This window comes from Balaenoptera physalus (assembly GCF_965194825.1).
Source record: "Balaenoptera physalus genome assembly, chromosome: 7".
NCBI classification, from domain to species: Eukaryota; Metazoa; Chordata; class Mammalia; order Artiodactyla; family Balaenopteridae; genus Balaenoptera; species Balaenoptera physalus.
The window spans coordinates 11917850-11941874 of record NC_138886.1 but is presented as its reverse complement, the minus strand read 5'-3'; the positions used below and the strand labels follow the sequence as shown (position 1 = coordinate 11941874).

General features: G+C 49.6%; 1 long non-coding RNA gene across 2 annotated transcripts in view; it reads right to left on the bottom strand.

Moving 5' to 3' along the window:
- LOC309663638 overlaps nucleotides 1-10774 on the bottom strand; it is a 31708-nt gene extending 20934 nt beyond the window's left edge. Inside the window, exons 1-2 of one of the 2 annotated variants that reach the window (XR_014265379.1) lie at nucleotides 7639-10774; nucleotides 1548-5395 (exon numbers count right to left, since the gene is read on the bottom strand). This is a non-coding gene — a long non-coding RNA (uncharacterized lncRNA). The remainder of the gene's footprint in view (nucleotides 1-1547; nucleotides 5396-7638) is intronic. The other variant, XR_014265380.1, reaches the window with a different exon arrangement.
- Between the last annotated feature and the right edge of the window lie 13251 nt (nucleotides 10775-24025).

The following is a 24025-nucleotide window of genomic DNA, read 5'->3' as shown; positions in this document are numbered from 1 at the left end:
GGAAGAACTGCCCCTCCAACTTAGAACTGTTTGATTTCAAACTCAAAGTCTTTCAACTCTATTAGGCTATACACACTCACATTCACGCAAACTCGTTCACACTTACACACGTCACACCCGCACGACAGATAGTTCTTTGAGCCTGCTGTTTTGCCCAGGGTGCAGAAGTTCAACAAAAGCAATCAAACAGAAGTGGTGCGATACTGAGGGAGATACTGAGACGTCCAAAGGATAAATAAGTCAGGACATTGATTTGAATATCACTGAGGGAAAGACCAAAAACATTTAAAGGGGTATAAAGAGGTTAGTGAAGAGCAAATGGCTCGAATGTGGTCTCCCGTAGGGCACACACAACTTCTATCGATTGCGACCAAATGCAATTTACCAGAAGAATAGTATGCAAGTCAAAGATGTTTATGTGAAGAGAGCCGCGTTTGAAATCTGTACGAGGCTCTGCTCTCACCATCCAGTTACTCAGTGAGGGCGGGAGCAGCTTACATAAGCAAACTGGCCTCCGATGGGGCGAGCGCAGGAAGATTTGATTTCACCGTTTCTGTGAGCGAGCAGGATCAGAAGCTATTCTGAGCGGCCTCAAAGGAAAAGCGCCAGAAATCATAAATAAAGAAAAAGTCAAGCGTGTCCAGTGGCCATATCAAATGTGACATTCCTCCAGAATGTGTGAACGTGGTATCTTTCAAGCTGCTGATTCTTTAAAAAAAATAGAAAATACCTTATTTCCCAGTGACCATAGCATTCACTACAGTTAAAACCTAACAGAAGGCAAAGTGATTTGGAGCATAAAGAAAAAAGTAGCATTTGGAGGAGTGCAAGATTCAGCCTTTCATTTAACAAATATTTATTTTTGACACTCTCTCTGCCTGTCTGTCCCCACTGTTCTCGAGTTCCTCACCTTGCTTCATTTTTTTCTTTCTTATTGCTCCCTGAGCATACATTATACGTTTACCTGTGATGGTTAATTTTATGTGTCAACTTGACTGGGCCACAGAGTGCCCAGACATTTGGTCAAACATTGTTCTGGGGGTGTCTGTAAGAGTGTTTTTGGATGAGATGAATATTTGAATCAATGGACTGAGTAAAGCAGGTTGTTCTCCCTAATGTGGGTGGCCCTCATCCAGTCAATGAAGAGACGAGTAGAAGAAAAAGACCAAGGAAGTGGGAACTTTGCCTTCTTGATTGTTTGAGCTGGGACATTACTTTATTTCTGCCCTCAGACTGGAATTTACACCATGGACTCTCCTGAATTTCAGGACTTTGGACTCAGACTGGAATTATATCATGGGCTTTCCTGGGTCTCCAGCTTGACAAATGCAGATTTGGGGAGTTCTTAGCCTCTGTAAATTGCACGAGCCAATTCCTTGTACTAAATCTCTTGATATAGATAGAGATATAAATACAGATGATAGAGATAGAGATAGAGGTGTAGATATAGGTATATATATATATAGGTATATATCCCATTGGTTCTGTTTCTCTGGGGAAACCTACTATATTGCCCATCTCCCCTACTGGAGTGTAAGCTATCTCACCTCACTTCAGGTGATGGCTCCAGCCTCCTAATTCATCTCTCTGGTTCTCCTTTTGCCTCCTCCCTAATCCATTTTCCACCAATTGGGTGTGTCATTCTCCTGCTTAAAGACATCAGGGTTTCCTCTGGGGTAGAGAGGGCCATAGAGTGAGAGCCGGCCAGGCTCCCTGTTCTGGAGACCTGACTTTAGGCAGCCACAGATGGAGACATCTGACCCGCTCTCTGACTTAGGCGATTTGACTTTTCTCCAGGTGGCCTCATGTCTCAGGGATGCTCATCCCCATGATTTCAGCATCACTCCCTTGGGTGAGTGATCCCTTATCCATCTGGGAGCACCTGTCAGCCAAACTGGGCCTCTCTCCCTCTTTCCTCCTCACCTCCCTCCAAGAAGGTAGGATTCACATGGGTCCAGCTCAGGCTCATCAATAGGTCAGCCCTGTCCCCAAAACCTGGTAAAGAAATGAGCTCAAACGTGTACTCAGCTCACTTGCTGGCACACTGTAAGTGCTCAAAGATGGGTAGCACTTATTTAATAACAGTTTTACCGAGATTATAATTCACACACCACAAAATTCACCCCTTTAAAGTGTGCAATTCAGTGATATATTGAGTTGTGCAACGATTACCATTACCTGTTTTTCAGAACATCTTTATCACCCCAAAAGAAACCCTGTAGGCATTAGCAGTCCCCTCTCCTTTCTGCCCTCTCTCCAGTCCCTGGTAACCACTAATCTGCTTTCTGTCTCTATGGATTTGCCTATTCTGGACATTTCATATTAAAAAAAATCATACAACACGGGGTCTTTTGTGTCTGTGTTCTTTAATTTAGCAACATGTTTTCAAGGTTCATCCATGTTGTAGCATGTCTCAGTAATTCATTCCTTTCTATTGCCAATAATATTCTATTGTATGGATATATCACATTCTGTTTCCATCCATTCCTCATTTGATGGACATTGGGTTGTTTCTGCTTTTTGGCTATCATGAAAAATGCTTCTGTGAACACTCATGTACCAGTTTTTGTGTGGACAAATGTGTGGATGTGGGCATATAATAGTAGTAGAATTGCTGGGTCATATGGTAACTGTATATTTTACTAGTTGAGGAAATGCCAAACTGTTTTCAAAAGTGGTTTTAGTTAGGAATTCCCTGGCGGCCCAGTGGTTAGGACTCTGAGCTTTCACTGCCGAGGGCTCGGGTTCAATCCCTAGTCGGAAACTAAGATCCCACAAGCCACACAGTGTGGCCAAAAAAAAAAGTGGCTGTAGCATTTTACATTCCCACCAGCAATGTAGGAGGGTTCTAATTTCTCCACATCCTCATCAACACTTGTTATTGTCTGTCTTTTTTGTTTTAGCCATCCTAGTAGAGGTAGCACGTAATATTCATTGTGGTGTCTGGGGTAAATGTGGGGTACTCAGGAGTCCACCCAGCCTCCCTGTCGCCCATCCTTCACCATATTCCCCCATCTCAGCCAACTCTGCTTCCACCTAGCATCCCTCATCCTTCTCCTGGCTCCACCCCTCACCTTCTTATGCACTGAGACACCCTTGTCTCCGTGCCCTTGGTGGTGGTCCCACTCCCAACTAGGCAAACATCTAGAACCAAGTACAGCCAACTGCCTGAGGAATATGGCTGTTGTCTGAAGCCTCAGGTGTTAGGAACCAATGTTCTTGGCTACAGAGTCCAGCCCACATTAAGCCCAAGTACCCCATCCCTTTAGATACTGCAAGGGGAGGAGGAGTTAGCCCTGATTAAGGTCAGTTCAAGAAACAGTTAATGATGCACGGTGATAGTGGTAATACTGCTTAACATTTATTTGTTCAGTGCTCCCCATGGGCCTGGCACAGTGCTCAGCACTGACACATATGCTCTTTATTGTTGCTCTTTACAACAATCTTATGAAGGAATATAGTTATCATTTCCATCTCACCAATGAGGAAATTCTGTTGAGAGGACAAATCACTTGCTCAAGGACACACACATGCAAACACTGTAATATAAACGCTGATCATCTGAGGCAGAATCTAAATGCTTACTTGGTATATAGGGCCTCCCTATGCTTCAGAGATGAATTAGGTGTGGTCCTGCTCTCCATTTCCAGGTACCAAAATCTGTATTAGTTTCCTATTGGTGCTGTAACAAATTAACGCAAACTTAGTTACACACAAACTTAAAACAGCACAAACTAATTATCTTATGGTTCTGGAGGTCAGAGTCTCCAGAGGGTCTTACAAGGCTAAAATGAAGAATGTGAGCTGGGCAGGGCTGCATTCTTTCTGGAGGCTCGGTGAGAGAATCCATTTTCTCATCTCCAGTCTCTGCAGGCTGCCTGTGTTCCTTTGCTCTTGGCCCCTTCCTCCATCTTCAAAGCCAGAAATGGCTTCTTTCTGTCTTTGGTTTTCCAATAATTTTTCTAGGAGTCTTAAGACTCTGCAACCATATGGATTTTTTTTCTTTTTTTTTAAATTTAGCTCCCCTGAGGACCAGAAAGGGCCAAAGCTACCAAAAAGGGATCTAGGTTCTCAACCCTTATTAAAAATGTGGAAGTGTCTTGACACATGCTACAACATGGGTGAACCTTGAAAACATTATGCTGAATGAAAGGCCACATGATGTATGATTCCATTTATATGAAATCTCCAGAGTAGGCAAATCTATAGAGACAGAAAGTAGATTCCTGACTGCCAAGGTTTGGAGGAGTTGAGGGGAAACGGTGAATGACTGCTAATACATACAGGGTTTCTTCATGGAGTGAGGAAAGTATTCTGAAATTAGTGCACAACTTTGAATATACCACTGGACTAGACACTTTAAAAGGATGAGTTTTGTGGTACTGTAATAGGGAAGAACAAATCTGACTCCATATTGGATGTTTCTTTTACTTTAATCTTTGTATTCTATTGCTTTTGTTACAAGTTAATCACCAAAGGGATGTTGCCTATAAGCTTAAATTATACATAATGGCCCATCTCTGGGAACCCTGCCACCCATGTAATGAGCATTAAGATAAAATACCTTTGTTTAGCTCACAGGAAACCCCCTTACCAGGCCCACATGTGAATGGCTGCAGGAAGGAAGAAATCAACACATCCCCTTCGGAATCTGACTGGAACCAGGACTTTAGCTCGTCCCCTTTTAGAAGCCTGAATTCTAACTCAGAGAAGATGATTCTTTTGGACACTGGTCCAGCATCTTCTCGGTCTGCTGGCTTTCCAAATAAAGTCGCTATTCCCTGCCCCAACAACTAGTCCCTAGATTTATTGGCCTGTCGTGCAACCAGCAGTACGAACTTGGACTCGGTAACAGTATGTGAATTATATCTCAATAAGGCTGTTACTTTTTAAAATGTGATAAGTGTAAAAGGTGTTTTGAGACACAGAAGAAGTCTCTTAGTCAAGTCTGGGCTTTGGGAAAGGCTGTCCAGATGATGCTATGGTCATGGCTGAAAGATGAGTTAAATGTCAAATGAAGGAAGATGGAAAGGGTATGCCAGGCAGAGGGAACAGTGTGAATAAAGATATGGCGGTATGAATAAGCATGGCATCCCCAGAGCTCCCCTCCTGGGCCCAGTCTGCCTGGATCCAGGGCTTGATAGATGATTGTTAGACAGATGAATGGACAGATGGATGAACGGACGGGTGGATGGATGGGTGAATAGATAGATGGTGGATGAATGGACGGTGGGTGTATGGATGCAGTGGCAACATAGGCACACATAACCTAATTAACTTATCGTATCCAACACTTATCTCAGTCTTTATGGAGCACACCCTTGATGTTTGGGTCAGGAACTTAGGGAACGTCAAAGATGAAAGACACAGCATGCCCCCTGGGGAGTTTGCAGTCCTAAGTGCAGAGCAAAGGGTCAGTTGTGGAGCTACATTACTCTTGCTGCTAGGGTACTTCCCAGGGGAGGAACCAATGGTTACATTTAGGGGACGGACAGAGAAGGTGGAATCAGAGAGATAGGCAGGAACCAGTCTGAGGTAGCCTCACCCCTTAGCTCTGCAGGGAAAAAGAAGCCATGAAATAGGACACTCTCAAGGTGGCATGCTGTCTGGGGAGGGCCCTGGCCTGGGACTTAGGAAACCTGGGTGCTTGTTCCTTTTCTGCATTTGAATCCCTGTGTAACTATGGGCTAGACACTAACCCTCTCTGGACTCTACTTCCTTGTCTGTATGATGAGCTTGAAAGTTTCAAAGGCCCTTCAGTGAAACTGAGTTGGTGGAGTCTTGAGACTCAGCAAAGCAGGGGCAGAAACATCATTTCAAATTCGTGCCAGGCAGTGCGGGACAGAGGAAAGAGGAAAAGAGCATAATCCCGGGACTCACACCGTCCTGGACTCTCATGCAGCCACACCCCTTCCTAGACCCAATGTCTTGGGCAAGTGCCTTAACTTCCCAAGTCTAATTTCCCTCACCGCACAATAAGGTTATTAACGCTTATCTCATAGAGTTGTTGTGAGGATTTAGGTAAACTAAAAACTGTATGTAGGGCACTCAACCTATGTCAGTTTTTGAAAATGTTACTTCCCATCCCCTGATTTTATTTCTCTCTGTTTAGTGCACACATTTTAGGGCTTAATCTGCACCATGTTCCCTTTTCCTCTGAGAAGCCCTAGCACCAGGGTTGAACCCCAGCAGCCATATGAATATTACATAACCCTGTTCCCTTGGTCATAGCTGATTGGACCAAGGTGGTCACCTGACCCAAACTGGGCCAATCAGATTGAATTTGGAATTGGGGCAAGAGACACCAGTCAGACTCTGCTGGGTGCTTGAGCCAGCAAGTGACACATTTGAGAGTCAAGTTTGCTTGAGGAAACAAAGGAAGGGAGGGAGAAAGGGAGAGAATGAGGGAGAATGGGAGGGAGGAAGGAAGGAAGGAAGGAAGGAAGGAAGGAAGGAAGGAAGGAAGGAAGGAAGGAAGGAAGGAAGGGAAGATTCCTTAATGCCTTGACTTAATTTGATCAGCTACTAACCCAGGCTTTGGGTACCTCTCCTGAGACTTATCCCTGAACTGTCCAGGCTGAAGGCCTGACTGATGTCACCACATCACAGAGGGTCTTTCCTGTGGTCTGCCCCTGACAGGGACCCCTTTGAGGAACAGAGGGTTCAGGGGCAGACAAGAGGAAGGACCCTGCCGAGATGTGCTGACATTGACCAGGAATGGCCTCCTCCTGCTAGGTCAGAGATTAACCAGGGGGTTTGTGGCTGCCTTAAGGACTAGCGATGACTCAGGTGGTACCTGTTGAGGGTTCCTCATGAGGATGCCCAGGACAACAAGGAAGACCGGAATCGAAGCCTCCTGACTCCATTTTGTGCAGACAGGGCCAGGAACACCCTTGAGGGTCCAGTGCGGTTCTGGTGCCAGGCCATGGGTTGCCGCCTGCCAAAGTTGGTCTGTTCTAGGGCCCCTGAGCTGGCTCCTCCATCTCAGCCATCCTGCTCCCTGCCCTGTCCCACTAAAGTCTCTCTCCTACCTTCTTCCCACCTCCTGGCTGCCACCACCACTTCTTATTCATTCTCGGCTTCTGCTCTCTGCTTTCTTTCTGTGTCTCTTGGCTTCTTGCCTTGAAAAAACAGAGCTCTGCCTCTCTCCAGAGGCTAGCTCTCAAACCCCGAGAGAGAGGCATTTTGGCCCATTTGGTCACTGTTATCCGTGCTGGGTACTGGGCTCCCAGGCCACTGGCTGCCTTTGCGTCAGGTACACACCTTAATCCAGTATGCAAGGGTGGGTCACCCAGGTAGCTTTATTCTAGAAGGGGCTGTGGGCCTGGCAGCTCCCAGAGCATGATACATCTTTCTCCAATATACATGGGGAAGGAGCAAATGAGAGTGCGGAGGTGAATGTGCATTGAAAAGTATAATGGGCCTGCCGGTACAATATATTTATTATTTACAACATTAACAAGGCCATGATGTCACTACTCATGGAAGCTTTCCTTCCCTAGAACTTCTTGGCCAAGGGCAGTGGTTATCAATGGCCTGGTCTTTGATTTCCAAACCCCTCTCCAGGGAAGTTGCTGGGACACCCAGCCTCCCTCCACCTCCTCCCCTTAGTGCTGCTTCACCAAGAATCCTCCTTACCTGCTTCTCTGCTGCCGCTCTGGCTGCTCAGGGCTCTCCCGACAAGGCACGCAGATCCCCACGCTGCCTAAGTGCTCCCAGGTGCTTTCACTTTAGAGCTCCTGCTGCTGGGAACTTGGAACATTCCCATCAGCTGGGGAACCAGCTTCCTCTTCTTTTGAGCCCCGCCCACAGGGAGTTGGTCGGGCCGGCTATGGCCGTTCGCAAGCTTCTAGCTCACATATTCTAGCCCTTTGGAGAGAAGGCCTCGTCCTCTGTCAAGATCCCAAATTCCAGAGGAAGGACCATGACTGGTTCAGCTGGGGTCAGAGGTCCATACCTGCACAATCAGCTACAGCCAAGGGCCGTGTCATAACCAGGGACTGGGGAAGAGTGGAGGGGGTCATCCAGGGCCAAGCCTTCACACCAAGGAACCTGGCACATGTCACCATGCTGCCCTGTGCCACCAGGTCTCTGATCTCTCCCTGGCACTTGAGCCAGTGACCCAAGCTGGCACCAGTCACCTGGATTCTCTGCTTCCTCCTGGAGCGTCCTGCCCACCTCGGGCCTTGGAGACAGACTTTCTTCTCTCCCCTTTTTCGTTTGAGGGCTATTCTTTACACTCCAGGGCTGGACTCTCAGGCCCCAAATTCCCTTCACGTGTTTTGGAATCCAAGGGGTGAGGGGCAGGAAGGGCGGCCAGTTTATCAGACAGTTGGCCCTGACATCCCAGGGTTCCCAGGCTGCTCTGCGGCTTAGACCCCCTTCTCCTACCTCCAATATATTCTTTTTTCTTCTTTTTTGGTAATAGCTATCCTGAGATATAATTCACGTACAATACAATTCACCTGTTTAAAGTATACAATTCAATGTTTTGTTGCATAATTTGTATTCAAAATTATGAAACCATCACTACAGTCAATTTGCAGCATCTCCCTCCAAATCCCCATTAGCACCATTCCCTTTATTCACCCCAATTCCTTCCCCTGCAGCTACAGACAATCCCTAATCTACATTCTGTCTCTCTTTTTTTTTTTTTCAATTTTTTTTTTTGGCTGCGTTGGGTCTTCGTTGCAGTGCTCGGGCTTCTCTCTAGTTGCGGTGCACAGGATTCTCTCTAGTTGTGGCGTGAGGGTTTTCTCTCTCTAGTTGTGGCTCCAGGGCACGTGGGCTCTCTAGTTGAGGCGCACGAGCTCAGTAGCTGTGTCGCGCAGGCTTAGTTGCCCCACAGCATGTGGGATCTTAGTTCCCCGACCAGGGATTGAACCCATGTCCCCTGCATTGGAAGGCGGATTCTTTACCACTGGACCACCAGGGAAGTCCCTACATTCTGTCTCTATGTATTTGTCTATGCCTAATATTTCAGATAAATGGAATCATACAGTATACGGTCTTTTGTGACTGGCTTCTTTCACTTAAGATTTTCAAGGTTCATCCACATTGTAGCAGATATCAGTACTTGATTTCTTCTTATGGTGGAATAATATCCCATTGTATGGACAAACCGCATTTTATTTATCCATTCAGCAGCTGGTAGACATTTGGGTTGTTTCTACTTTTTGGCAGTTATGAATAATGCTGCTGTGAAGATTCATGTACAAGTTTTTGTGTGGACACATGTTTTCATTTCTCTTGGGTATATAGCTAGGAGTGGAATGACTGGGTCATACAGTAGCTCTACGTTCAACTTTTTGACGACCTGCCAGACTGTTTTCCACAGCAGATGTGTCATTTTGCTTTCCCACCAGCAGTGTACGAGGGCTCCAAGTTCTCCACATCCTCACCAACACTTGCAATTATTTGTCTTCTTGATTGCAGCCTTGAGAAGTTCTTACTGTCCATCCTCAAAGGCCTCGTTCTGAGGCCACCTCTTCCACGATCCCCTCCTTACTCCCTGGCTTCTTGCTTTGGAACTCCCCCACCTCCTTATGATTCCATGTAATGGGGCCTTTATAAAACTCAAATGATGCCATGGAAGGGCCTCATGCTGGGGCCAGAGTCAGAACCAGTTCCCCTCTGGCATGTGGTATGATTTGAACAGAGATTAGAGAAAGCCCAAGCAAACCAGCTCTCCAGAAGCTGCTGTCACAGGTGAAAGCTTCCATTAGAGCTGTTCCTCTGGGACAGGGGGTTGGGCCTGAGCTTACTCAGGGCTTGATTGGTTTGTAAAACAGAAATTCACTCAGCACCATGTTAGAGACTTTTGGGGGGTGGGGGGGGGGTGGTATTTGGCACTCATTCTCCATTGTTCCAAAAACAGCACTTTGATTTTTTTAAAGAAAATCCATTCTTCACCCTCTCTTAGTCTATTTGGTTTAGGTGGGCCTGGACCCATCCAGAGGTAATGGCCCCTGTTTAGCCAATCACAGTGAATGGTTCAGGGTGGTCACATGACCCAATCTGGGCCAGTGATAATCAGCCCTGGGACCTTTTCTAGATGAGCAAATGAGTCAGCAGAAACCCTGGTCTTCAGAGGGGAAGAAAAAGAAGGGGATATGCAGAGAAAAAGCAGAAATGGGAGACTGTGTGGCCTCAGGGAAAGAGATCCATAGAGAGACATGGAGTCAGAGGCAGCCTTTTCATCCTGTGGTTTCTGGTTACGCTTTCTGCAGTGGATTCTATGACATTCCCCCCCTTTTTTTAAAATAAATTTATTTATTTTATTTTTGGCTGCGTTGGGTCTTTGTTGCTGCACTCGGGCTTTTCTCTGGTTGTGGTGAGCAGGGGCTACTCTTCGTTATGGTGCGCGGGCTCCTCATTGCAGTGGCTTCTCTTGTTGGGAGCACGGGCTCTAGGCGCACGGGCTTCAGTAGTTGTGGCACACGGGCTCGGTAGTTGTGGCTTGCAGGCTGTAAAGCGCAGGCTCAGTAGTTGTGGCGTACGGGCTTCGTTGCTCCGTGGCATGTGGGGTCTTCCCGGACCAGGGCTCGAACCCATGTCTCCTGCATTGGCAGGTGGATTCTTAACCACTGCGCCACCAGGGAAGCTCCCCCCGCCATTTTATAATACACCCCATTTTTAGTTGAAATTTAAAAAAAAATAAATTTATTTATTTATTTTTATATTTTTGGCTGCATTGGGTCTTCGTTGCTGTGCGCAGGCTTTCTCTAGTTGCAGTGAGTGGGGGCTACTCTTCATTGCGGTGCGCGGGCTTCTCATTGCGGTGGCTTCTTTGCGGTGGTGAAATTCTTGATTAGTCAAGATTCATTCAATTTTACACGACAGAAGCTCAAATCAAATTAGTTTAAACAAGAAAAAGGGGATTTCCGGGCTCACAAAATTGGAAAACTCAAGGGATAAATCCAGGTATGGTGAAATTTAGGACCTCAAATTCTCAAATGACACACCAAGAAGCTGTCTCTTTCTTTGTGTTGGTTCCTTGTTAGGTAGGTTTTCCAATGAGGTAGATAAAATGGCCCCAGCAACTCCAGGCTGTGTAAAGACCCCTGAAAGACAGCAGTTCTCTCCCAATAGTTCAGTAAGGTTGGAGACAGATTCCCATTAGGCCTTGGATCTGCCACTGCTGTCACTGCTGTTTACTTTCAGCCTAATGGGGCTGGGGGAGGGAGGGGAGGAGGAGAGAAAGAGGAAGAAAGGGCATAGCATTTGTTTAGTATCTACCAACGTGGGGGGGGTCACTGTTCAGCTCATTTACCTGTGATGGAGTCCATTCACAGCCTCAGCTGACTGCCTAGAGGAGGGCCTATCCTGTTCAAAGAAGGCTCCTTCCTGTGCCTGAGACTTCCAGGGCTTGAATATGCAAAGACGGGCTGGGTTTGGGACAGGGCCTGAGAAGGTTGAATTGTTCTGCCTAGGAGAGTAGAAGAATTTGGGGGGGTAAATAATAATAATAATAATAATAACAGCTGACATTATTAACACTCTTCTAAGTGCTTCCCATGGACTGCTTTATGAAATCCTCACCACTAAGCCTATTCAGCTTTTATTATCCTCATTAACAGATGAAATTGAGGTTCAAAGAGGTTAGGTAACTCCCATCTTATCACACAGCTGATAAGATGCAAAGCCAGGCTCACAGAGCCAGGCCATCTGGGAACAGAACTCTTGCATTTAACTACTGGACTATTTTGACTCTCAAGGAAGAGAGGTGTGAAAAGGAAGATGAAGAAAAGAGCCAGAACTATTGTACAAAACAGGGAATATAGCCACTATTTTATAGTAACTATAAATGAAGTATAACCTTTAAAAATTGTGAATCACTATATTGTACACCTGTAACATATAATATTGTACATCAACTATACTTCGATTAAAAAAAACAAACAAACGACAAGAGCCAGGATGAGACTGGGGAACTGGGTGAGGTAAAGGGGCCCATGAAAGCTTCTCAGGGGTAGGTTGACCAAAGAGCTTTTAAGAACAGGATTGTCCAATGTCCGTTTGAAGTTGTTTATATTGTAGCACTTGAAACCATCCCTCTGACTTCCCTAAATCTCCCTCTGCCGGCCTTACACACAAATACCTTCTGTGGTGGGTTTCTGGTAGAAATAGCGGGAGGCGACGGCCACATTCCACGTCTCAGTCAGAGCTGTGTGGAAACAAAACAGCAGACCTGGGTCAGAGGCCCAATCCAGACACTAAACGAATTTAGCAGAAGTCGCCACTCTGATGCAGAGCGGAGTGTATCAAAATGTAAATCATTCCAGAACGTTCCAAAGCATTGGGGATATCTTTGCATTTCCACAGGGTATGGAATATAGATTTGAACTGATTTTTTTTTGGCTGCACCGCATGTGGGATCCTAGTTCCCTGACCAGGGATGAAACCCATGTCCCCTACATTGGAAGTGCAGAGTCTTAACCACTGGACCACCAGGGAAGTCCCAGATTTGAACTGATATTTTTGAAATCATAAGGGATGGGAGGCTCCAGCTGACAAATAGGTTACATACAGATGGCAAACTGAGGCTTAGAGAGGCCCCAAACCCTGAGAATATCAGCTCCCCCTTTGCATCCCTGAGCCTCCAGCCTTGCAGACTCCAGTTTACGTTCGGCATGGGGTGGGCCAACGATGTATGTGAGAAAGGGACCAGGGAGATGACTGGAGTCCTTGGGTCTGAGTGTCTGACCCAGACCACAAGCCCTCTTATCGGAACTGACACAGAGAGGAACTTCTAAGGGGAAGCGGGCTGGCTTTGCTGTCTTAGGGGGGAAGGGTCCCAGGGCCTGGCATGTGGCTGTACCTGTAGACGGGCTTCAAATGGCTCCTGCTATAAGGAGAGGAGAGAAAGGGGCAGGGAGCCAGGCTGAACTTGGCCAGGGACTTAGGAGAGAGATTCAGACCTGCCTGGTAAACTCTGATGAGGAGAAACTCTGAAACGCTGGGCCCCCCGGGGGAGGGCACCGCTGGCCGGGGCAGGGGCTGTCTCAGAGGCGGCCCTCAGCAGCAGCCAGAGCCAGAGGAGGGGGATGCAGGAAGCAGGGAGGTAAACTTGTCCCGCTGTCCACCTGGGCAGACTCAAGGCCATTAGGTTTCCCAGAGCAGCTGAGAGACGCATCTTGTCGGCTGCCAGAGGGGCCCGGAGGACGGCCAGGATCTGGCTGCTGCAGGGCTCTTAGGCGAGTTCCTGCAGCTTTTCCTCCCTCTTCTAAATGTTCTGTTGGCTTCTCTGAGGCTCCCTTCTCCTCGCTGCCTCTTCCCGTCCTCTGCTTTCCCTCCAAGGCTGCAGCATCCCCTCTACCTGATGACGCCCAGGTGTCCACCTCCTGAGAGTCCCCGACCTCGTGTCCACCACCCTGCACCGGATTGCCACACACCCCTCACACCAGAGGCCCCGGTCCACACTCCTCTCTGCAGCTCTAGGCATTGGGAGCAGGACTCCTTTCTTCAGCCCCTTCCTTTCCTTAGCCCCCACCCCTCCAGGAGAGAGCTAGACCTCGGGGTCAGGTCCCCCGACGGAGCCACGTTTATCAGTGGGTGGGCGCTGGGGAAATCCAATCCCACACTAGGCCGTGTCCCCCACTTGGCTGAAGCGTTCCTCTTCCTGTGCCTTCGAATCTGTGCTCTCCCTCTGCTGCCTTCCCATCCCTGCTGCAGAGGTGGTTGGCTAAGCGTGGCCCAAGCTCGCTGCTGCAGGCTCCTTCCTCTCTGGAAGGTCATTTGCATGTCTTTGCTGCTTCAGGCCTGTCCCACTTTGGGCTTGGCCTTGGAGGGAGAGGTCTCCTTGGGCCTTAAACTGACCTGGGTGAGGGTGCTTGGCACTGGGTCGAGGGCAGAAGCCCAACCAATAATACAGTGACCTCGCGTTTCCTGTGATACAGCTCTCCCAGACCGTGCGTGGACGGGTGAGTGGAGGAGAGACAGGTGTCCCTCCTGGGTCCCTCTGTCTGATACATTCAGTAACGCCTCATTCCATCCTGATTTCTAACGGTCTTTCCCCTTCAAATCCGATTCCCTTTTTGTGTTTCCCTTGTAAATGGTTTATTAAGGACTTTTAGGTCATTGGGTTACATTATTGCACAGTTTTATTTTTCTAATAATGGCTACCAGCTGGACTCTGTGAACCCCTCCACCAGTGGGGAGTTATGCACCTTTGACAGTACTTGATCCAGTTTCTAACATTCAGACACTTTTGGTTATAAAAGCAATCTCATTCTGGTTAAGATCGGGTCGTTTTAAAACTTTGGGCTCAGATTTTATTCTAAACTTGCTTCTTCCTCCACAAGGTAAGGTAAGCTGGTAGTTCTGGGGGCTTGAGGTGTGAGTGTGTGTGCACGTGAATGTGTGGTCTGTCACACACACACACACACACACACACACACACACACACACTCTCACACACACACACACCCTTCCTCTGGGCTCACCCCCCAGGGCTGGGGTTAAGGGAGAAGAAGGAGGGAAATGGCTGTCCCTGCAGTGGCATCTGGCCAGGCTTTTGTGAGTCGTGTCTGTGGTGGAATTAGTTCAATGCCTACAGGTCTGCTGGTAGTAGGTGGAGGCCCCCAGGGTCCCACTGACCAGGGACTCAATTCCCAGCCCCTCCCCCAGGTACTGGTGGTTCCTCCCCAGACAAACTACACCTTCCAGGGACCCCTCAGCCATATCTCTCCAGTGCCAAGACTCCAGCCCCAAGCTGAGAAGGTTCCAGGGAGCCTGCCGCCTCCGGCCCCTTCAACCTCCACTCCTGTGCTCTGCTCAACCTCTCTGCCTCCCAGGAGCCAGAACCCAAAGGACTTCACCCTGGCATTGTGCCACCACATCCGCCTCTGGTGGCCCTGGGGCAGGTGGCAGCCCATGGCTAAGCAGACATCCAACCGGGGAATGACGTGTCAATCTCCCCTCTCGCAGTCACCCCCAGACTTTACAGGCAGTACCCTTGGGCTCCCATTTCTCCACTTGGGGGAGGAGAGCCACCATGGCACTTCCTCTCCCCTGCAGGGCCCTGAGTTGGGGAGGAGGGCATTTTGTGATTGGTCATTCCCTCAAAAGGCGAGGAGTTTCTCCAGGCTCTGATGCTCTCCACGGTAAAACCCACCAAATCTGTTGGGCCTCTCTCCCCCTGCAGGCTCAGAGTCTCAGGGTGATCTCTGGGACGAAGATTCCTATCAGGACCTCCTGCTGTGCTGTTACACCTGCCTGGCTGACAGCATCTGCCCACGCTGGGCTGGGACCCCAGAGGCCCGGGAGTCATCCTAACCACCTTCCTCTTCTTTTTGCTGCCCCATGACAAACTCTCCTCAGCCATCAGACCCACTTCTCTGCTCCCCATTCAATCGGGGCCCCACCCATTCTCACCTGGACAGGCCCCTCAATGCTTCCCCTGCCCCAGTTCCTTCCATCAGTGGCAGTGACCGTCCTAAAACTCTTAAAATGTTAGTCTAGTTATATCCCTCCCCCTAACATCCTCTGATGGTTCCCTAATACCTAGAGAATATTCTAGGCCTCTCTCAATTTGAAGTCCAGCCTCAGCTCCAGCTAAATCCACACTCATACCCACTGCTTAGCCCCTGGTGGCTTCATCTAGTGCACAGCTTGACAACTGGTAGTGACCGGCCCCTGGATCTGTGTTGAGGACTGTGATCAATTAGTGATGCCTGCCACGGGCCCAGGGTTGGCAGAGCTGCAGGGTTTCTGCCACTCTGCTCTAGTTGTTCCAAACTGTGCACCTTTTCCCACCTGCAGTCCACCCTGGACTCTCCACAGCACATATACTGTGTTATTGCCACCGTAAACTCTCCACTTGTCCCCACCCTTGCACACGCCATTACCCCTGGCGAGACTCCCCTCTACCGGTCCTCCATCTGTCAAGCCACCCCTCACTTTTCTGTCTTTCTATTTAACTGGGGTGACCTCGCATCTTGGTTTGCCCAGGTCTATGCTGTGGCCCCATCATAATTATTAGCAGAATCCCTTTACTCTCATGCATGTCCCAGTCTGCACTATGAATCAAGTATGCTCACCCTGACTCTAGCACATATGATGCTAAAGGTGCTTGTGTCATTTTTAGGTCTGTCTTGCCAGTGCCCAGAGAGGGGTCTTGGACTGGAGTGGAACTGAACTGGCAGGAAGAAAGAGAGAAAGCAGATGGCAGGGTGAGAGGTAGAGAGAGCCGGTGTCGATTGGCGTTGGAGTGGGGGCCCTGGGACCCCAGGGAACCAGTCAGTACCTGCCTCAGAGGAAGTTGGGTCTTCCCATCAGCCCTGCAACTCAGGTCCTTGGGGGGAGAGGCAGAGATAGAGACACCATGGTGGGAGACTATAAAAAACTGACCGAGGGAAAGTAAGAGATCTAAAAATACAGCCGGCAGACAAAGAGGAAGTGCCAGGGCGGCTGAGGCACAGCTATTGTTCTGCACTGCCTGCTGCCCTGAGGGTGTCCTGGCGGGGGCACTGGTGCCCCAGGGTCTTCACTCTGGTAGTGTTCCCAGCTCGGAAGGTCCCTCCTTCCCCGGACTCTTTCCTTATCCAACTCCCCTTCTGGAAGTTCTCAGCTCCAAAGACACTTCTAGAAAGCCTTCTCTGACCCATCGCCCCTTCCCCCTACCTGGATAGATTGGTTCTGATCTCTCCTCCATGGCTCTGTCCTTAGATCATTACTTATGTGATCGGCTGACTAACCTTGACCAAAGCCCCTCATACAACGTTGGTCAGATGGCTTGAAGTCAGGCACCTGGGCTCAAATTCCAGCTGTGTGGCCTTGGGTTGCGTCGCTCTGTGCCTCATCTGTAAAATCTTTCCTCGCCTGTAAAATGGAGACAGTTCCAGCAGCCACCTTGCTGGGTGGTTATGACGGTAGTGTGCTTTGAAGCACGTCGCATGTCTAGAACCTTCCCGGACACATTGTAAGCCCCCTTATTATTAGCATTCAGTACTACTATTACTTGAGGGCAGGGCTGAATTGATATTCTTGCCTCACCCTGTAGCCCCTAATAAAGTGCCTGGCTTGTTTATCAAACGAACGCATTTTTATTTATGTACCACCTGGTTCCAAAAAAAGACTTAAGGCCACACGATGACGTATGTTATTGAGAGTTTTGCAAATTTTAAAACAAGTTTAAAATGTTACTCATTTCTCTTTGGCAGCCCTGTTCTCTCCTCATGGATAACCATCTCTCCCTATCATAGCCTGCTACGGACTGGCAGGCACCCACTGGCACTGGGGACGCCCTCCCTCCCAGAGTATCTGTTTCTGGTTACAAGAAAAGTCTGTGTCCCATGGAACTGAACTGAAATGTGCCTCAGGTCACTTCCTGCCACTGGTCCCAGTTCTGTCCTTTAGGCCTGGGCCTGAGAATACCTGCAAGAGATCTGAGGACAGAGAAGCTTGCAAATCCTGGACAGAGGTGCGTGTTGGGGAGTGGAGCAAGGGCCTGGGGAGGTGCCCTGGGCTGGCTGGCCATCCCTGCCCAGGCCTCTGGGGGCAAGTTGGGGGTGTGAGGACAACAGAGCTGTGTTTTAGTTAAACCGTCGCTCTTGCTGGAGTCCCAGGGAGCCTGAATAATTGACAGTGTGGTCAGCAGCTGACCGCTACTTCCAAGCATGGTGGAAATCGATCAGGTCGACATTTACTGCCCCGGCCCCGGGAGGCCTGGGGGTCAGAGGTGAGAAACTGACCCTAACCAAGGTCCTGAGTCCTAACCAAGCAGTGTGACTGGAGTCAGGCAGACCCGTCTGTGTGCTCAGTCCTGCCCTTCTGCCAGCCTGTTTCCTTCTCTTCTGTGGGACCAGGCATCTGCTCCTCACCGGCAGGTAGAACAGGAAAGTGCCCGTAATCAGAACGCGGATACAAACAGCGGGTGAGGGGGGAGGATGAAGAGTCTGATCTGGGAGGTGTTTGAGTCTGAGGTGCCAGCTGCACAGCTGGGCAGAGAAGGTCCAGTCACTGGGTAATTGGGTCTGGAGCTGATGGGAGGTGGAACTTCAGGAGTCCCCACCTCTAAGTGGTTCCCAAAGCCACAGGAGTGGATGAGAGTGTCCAGGGTGAGTGTAGAGCAATGCGACTGGGAGGCCACTGACAGTTAAGGAACAGCGATGGGCTCAAGGAGAGGAGAACCCCGGGGGGACAGAGAAGGAGCTGCCGGGGAGGAGCAGTGTGGGGCAAGGTCAGAACGTGGAGAGCTGCTCAGAGGTCAGGGAGGATCAGGACTGAAAGGGGTCTGTCCTCCAGATCTAGGGGGCTTATGAGGTCCCCCTGTGAGGGTAGCTGTAGGAGAGTTGTTGGGTGGGTGGGGGAACCCAATTTTCCTGATAGAAACAGGGCCACAGGGGAGCTTAAGGGTGCCCAGGCACTCACTTACGTGGGTGATACCCGGAGGCAGCTCTGGCATCATCAGGACCACTGAGGATTTAGACCTAGATCAGCCCCTACTTGTACAAGTCCTAATTTTTTGTCTGATACTTAATCCTTTTCCAACCTAGTCCCTGTTGTCTCCTCTAGCCTCTTCCCCCCACAATCGTCATCCGGAAAATTCCTATTCGCCCTTCAAATCCCATCACCTCCCACCCCAGGCAGTTCCTGACATCTGCCCACGTAGAGTTAATCCCTCTCCCCTCTGTACCTTGGACATCCTTTCTTCTTTTGCATGTGTTCATGTGTTCATTCATTCATTGATAGGTGTTGACTGTACACCTACTATGTGCCAGGCTCTGTGAGGACCCTGGGGATTCAGTGGGAACAAGACAGATAGTGACATACTCCATTTCCAACTAGCCAAGGCAAAAAGGGGGCAACTCAAGGAGGCAATGAATAACCAGATTGCCAGGGGGGCAGGGTCACAGCTGGACCAGGGGCTAGGATGCTGCCAGCCCCCTCCCCTCCCCTTCTCTTCTCTTTCTCCTCTCCTCTGTCTCTCTGTCTCTGTCTCTCTCTCTTCAGCTTCCCTTCCTACTCAAATTGGCTTCCCCTACTTTGTGGAAAACAGAACTGCTCTTAGCTCCCGAATCCCCACCAGGGAGGGTATAACTATTTCCCCCAGTTCCGGTTTTAAAAAGACAACTGCAGAGAAGGAGCTGGTTGGCCAGGTTTGGGTCAGGAGCCCACCCCTCCTTAACCAATCAGCCAAAGCTAGAGAGTGAGGTCATGTGACAATGTGGCAACTCTTGCTGGGCCCACCAAGCTCTTTAGGGCGGGGAGAGCAGCTGGCCCCCCCAAAAAAGTAGGGATCTTTTTCCAGTAGGAACCATGCAGGGAGGATGGGTTGGTCCTCAAACCAGTAGGGGTCTCATAAGGCAAAGGAGCCCCATGTTGTGGAGGAAGCAATCCTGGTACCAGCAGTTTGGGGTCAACAGTCCAGAGAGATACTCACCTTCTTGGGGCCCTGGACCCCACTGGCATCAAATGAAGACTGTAGGCCTCTTCTCAGAATAATGGTTTTAGATGCATAAAATAAAATACATGGGATTACAAAGAACACCAATTATGTTGGTTCTGTCCACAGCCCTCTTGAGGACCTTAACTGTGGAAGGAGTGTAAAAACACATTAGAAATTTGCTCTGAAATCTCCTGGAGGGAAGAGATGGGAACCTTGGCCTTTCCCTTGAGGGTGGAAGCTGTTAGACCTGTCTGGGGCCTGGGATGGCCCTGGAGGAAGCTGGCAGCAAAGGAGATCCTTGCAGGGAGTGGGTCGGTGACCAGATGCAGCGCTGAGGCTACAGCAGGCAGGGCTCTTGGCGGCCATCAGCGGAGACTGACTCTGGTTAACCTAAAGGAGGTGTTTGGGAAAGTGTCAGGTGGTGTGTGCAACTGAAGGGGGCGGGGCGGGGGGGACTTGACAAACAGGCTCGACGGGAACCCAGAGAGTGAAGGCCCAGCCAAGGTGCCACGCTAAAGGCCACGCCTGCCAGCTGGTCACCATGGCTCCTGCTGGCACCCGGAGACAGTGCCATTCTGCTGCAGTGGCCTTTAAAGTTCTGCCTGACACTGGGCCTCTGTGTCACTGTAACGATTCAAAGTCCCGGGAGGGTGTGTCACTTCGCCACACTTTAGGTTATATTCTAGTTGCTGGGGGTGCAGAATACGTGCCCCGGTCAGCGTCTGTGGTGGTGGCGGGGTTCTTTCACCATCTTGGGATCCCCCAGATAGATACTGGTTCCCCAAAGCAACAAATGTCTGCTATGGCTGGTTCTGAGATGTGCATGCATGCGTGTGTGTGAACTGAGGCGCTGGGTCATCTCTTCAGTGCTGTTCTGTTGAGAGCCCAGACCTGGGGTGGTGTGAAGTGACATGTAACCCTGGGGAGAGAGGCTCCCGCCTCCCCAGAAAAGGAAATACTGAGGCCTGAGGCAGAGAATAGGGCCTTTCAGGAAATGAAACTGGTTTCCCCATTTCTTCTCTGCAACCCTTTAGGAACAAGGGTTGCTGACACCGTTTGGAATGAGTTAGCAAGGACCCCGGGAGTCTTAGACTTATCATGGGGTGGGGTCTCTCTAGAGAGAAGTCATGGGCTTCCAGTGATCAATGGACGGGGCTCAAAAAGATGAGCCCTTACTCAGAACCTCAAACTGGGGGTCACCTGTGTCTCCATCTCAGCCATCTCTGCCCAGGCAGCTTCCAGCCCAGGGCCCCGCACCGAGACCCAGCCAGCTGTTCACCCGTCTGTCTCCTCTTCCTCCTGGGCACACAGCTAGGCTATACTTCCCAACCTTCCTTGCAGTTAGGTATCAAATGTGACCTTGGGTCGGCTGATGGAACATGGACAGAAGTGGTCTGAGACACTTCCAGGCCCAACATAAAAGTCTCCATAAAAATCCATAAAACCCTGCAAGCCTCCGAATTCTTCCCCCATCCAGCCGAAAGCAGGTGCTTCTGAGGCTCTAGGGGAGGGTGTAGCCACAAGAAGGAGGGAGCCTGGGTCCCTGAATCACCACGTGGAAGGCCCATCCACCCATCATCCACCACAATACCTGCCATGTGAGCCAGAAAGACAACTCCACTGCACCACAGAGACTGGGGGCCTAGCTATAGCAGCAGCTGGGGAATCACTGATACGCTCTGCAGATGGCTGCTGAACCAAGCTGCTCCATGATCCTGGACAAAGCACTGCCCTGCCCTGGGCCTCAGATTCCTTGGCTACCAACAAGGACCTACTGTATAGCGCAGGGAACTCTACTCAATATTCTATAATAACCTATATGGGGAAAGAATCTGAAAAAGAATGAATACATGTATAACTGAAGCACTATGCTGTACACCTGAAATTAACACAACATTGTAAATCAACTATACTCCAATGAAAAAAAAAAAAGTCACACACACACAAGATTCCTTGACTATATGAGAGCCTGGACCTGGTAGCCTCTAGGGACCCTTCCTTCTGGGGCAAGGGAGAATTTTAGCTACACACTTGCTCACACACACACACACACACACACACACACACACACACACACACTCCTTGCACTGGGGGCTGTGTCTGTAAGGATAGGCCCTGGAATGGCTTCTTGATACTATTTCTCTCAAGCACCCAAATAAGGACAGCATTCCAGAACCTCATTTCTAACAGGTATCAGTATAACAAAAACACATGCTGTAGACCAATAAAATGCGATGACCAACTCCAGTGATAAAATGTGTTTGCTTATATGTATTTTTGTACCTTCCTGGATCATAAAAGGAATTATATTCTCATCAGATGGTGTCCATGCACAGACAGCACTGCAGGGAGAGGGGAAGTGGCAGCTTTTGTTCTTATAACCTCGTGATCCTGTGGGGACTAAATGGCCATCCTTGTTGGCTGTTTTCTCTGACTCCTCCAGGGCTGGTGGGAGGAGGGGTGTGGCAGGAAGGGAAGAAGAGCAAATGCTGTCAAAGATGATTTCTTCCCAGGCTCCAGCTATGGCCCTTCTCCCTTTTCTTATGGAGAGAGCGGTACCAGTGAGGCTGCGGTCTTGGGCTGGCCCTTAGTCACAAAGGCCCTTGGATGGTAACGATGGCTCACACTTATCGGCCAGGCACTGCTCTATGTGCCTTGCATATAGTAGGAACTCATTTAAACCTCATGAGAGGGCTTCCTTGGTGGCGCAGTGGTTGAGAGTCTGCCTGCCGGTGCAGGGGACACGGGTTCGAGCCCTGGTCTGGGGAGATCCCACATGCCACGGAGCAACTGGGCCTGTGAGCCACAACTACTGAGCCTGCGCGTCTGGAGCCTGTGCTCCGCAGCGAGAGAGGCCGCGACGGTGAGAGGCCCGCGCACCGTGATGAAGAGTGGCCCCCGCTCGCCGCAGCTAGGGAAAGCCCTCGCACAGAAACGAAGACCCAACACAGCCAAAAATAAATAAATAAATAAATAAATTAAAAAAAAAAAAAAAACCTCATGAGATATTACTTTTGCCAGGGGGGCATTTTACAGATAGGGAAACTGAGGCACAGAGAGGTTGAGAACTTGTCCAAGGTCACACAGCCAGTAAGTAAACAAGTTGATATTCTCACCTAGCCAGCTCTGGCTCCAGAGCTGCCTCTCTAGGTTGGGAGAAAGATTCTGATCCTTATCATAAAAGCCACCAGAAGCAGAGGAAAGGAGTAGTAAAGTGAACACAGATTCTCTGCTGGGGGCAATTTTGCCCCCAGGGGACATTTGGCAATGTCTGGAGACATTTTTGGTTGTCACAAGTCGGGAGGATAGGCTGCTGACATCTGGAGGGTAGAGGCCAGGGCTGCTAAACATCCTACAAGGCCCTGGACAGCCCCAGCCCCCGACAAAGAATTATCCAGCCCCAAATGTCAACAGCACCTAAGTTGAGAAACCCTGCTCTGAGGTCAGGCAGGCCTGGGACCTGTGCCACTTCCTAGCTGTGTGGCCCTGGGCAACTGGCTCACTCTCTCTGAGCCTCAATGTCTTTAGGAGACTGTTGGGTAGTGTATTTAATGAGACAAAGCCTGACACATAGGAAGTGCTCAATAAATGCCAACTCTTGTTGTCTCCATCTTATTCTTCCCTGCACCTCCGCATCCTCACCCGTCCCAGGCCCTGTCACATTTCTTGACCATGAAACAGAACCAGGCCCTTCCCAGTGAGCCTGGGAGAGTTAGGAGTTTATATTTCCCTGATTGCTCCTGGATGTGCCGACGTCTTAGCTCCTCTAATTACTTATTTAAAGGCTATTGATTCCTTGGCTGCTGCTGGGAGGCCTCGCGGAATTGCCTGTCTCGCAAAGAGCAGGTGCACCCTGGCCTAGCGACTGGGGCTGCAGCCTGACATAACCAGGCAGGGGGTTATTTGTGCCGGGGATGCTCATGAAATATTCATGTGCTGATTTAAATACCGAGGATGTCAGAGCTGGAAAGAGCCAGAGAGATCACATCAGCAAAGCTCGCCCTCATCCAGAAGGGGATGCAGCTGGGTGTGGTGGGAAGGGAGGCCAGCACATGAGCATTCAAGACAGATACCAAGGCCTCGGGCTCACTGTGTGACCTTGGGCAGGTCACTTGCCCATTCTGGGCCTTTGATTCCTCAACCGTAATGAGAAAAAGGGGGTTGTGAGGCTGAAATGAAATGGATGCAGAAGAATAAACGTAGCACATAGTAGGCCTGCAAAATTTAACTGCATTTAAAGTCAGCAAGCCTCTGGGCTTCCCTGGCACAGTGGTTAAGAATCCGCCTGCCAATGCAGGGGACACAGGTTCGAGCCCTGGTCCGGGAAGATCCCATGTGCCGGGGAGCAACTAAGCCCGTGCACCACAACTACTGAGCCTGCGCTCTAGAGCCCGAGAGCCACAACTACTGAGCCCACGTGCCACAACTACTGAAGCCCACGCGCCTAGAGCCCATGCTCCGCAACAAGAGAAGCCACTGCAATGAGAAGCCTGCGCACTGCAATGAAGAGTAGCCCCCGCTCGCTGCAACTAGAGAAAGCCTGCGCACAGCAATGAAGACCCAACACAGCCAAAAATAAATAAATAAAATAAATAAATTTATAAAAATAAAATAAAATACAATAAATAAAGTCAG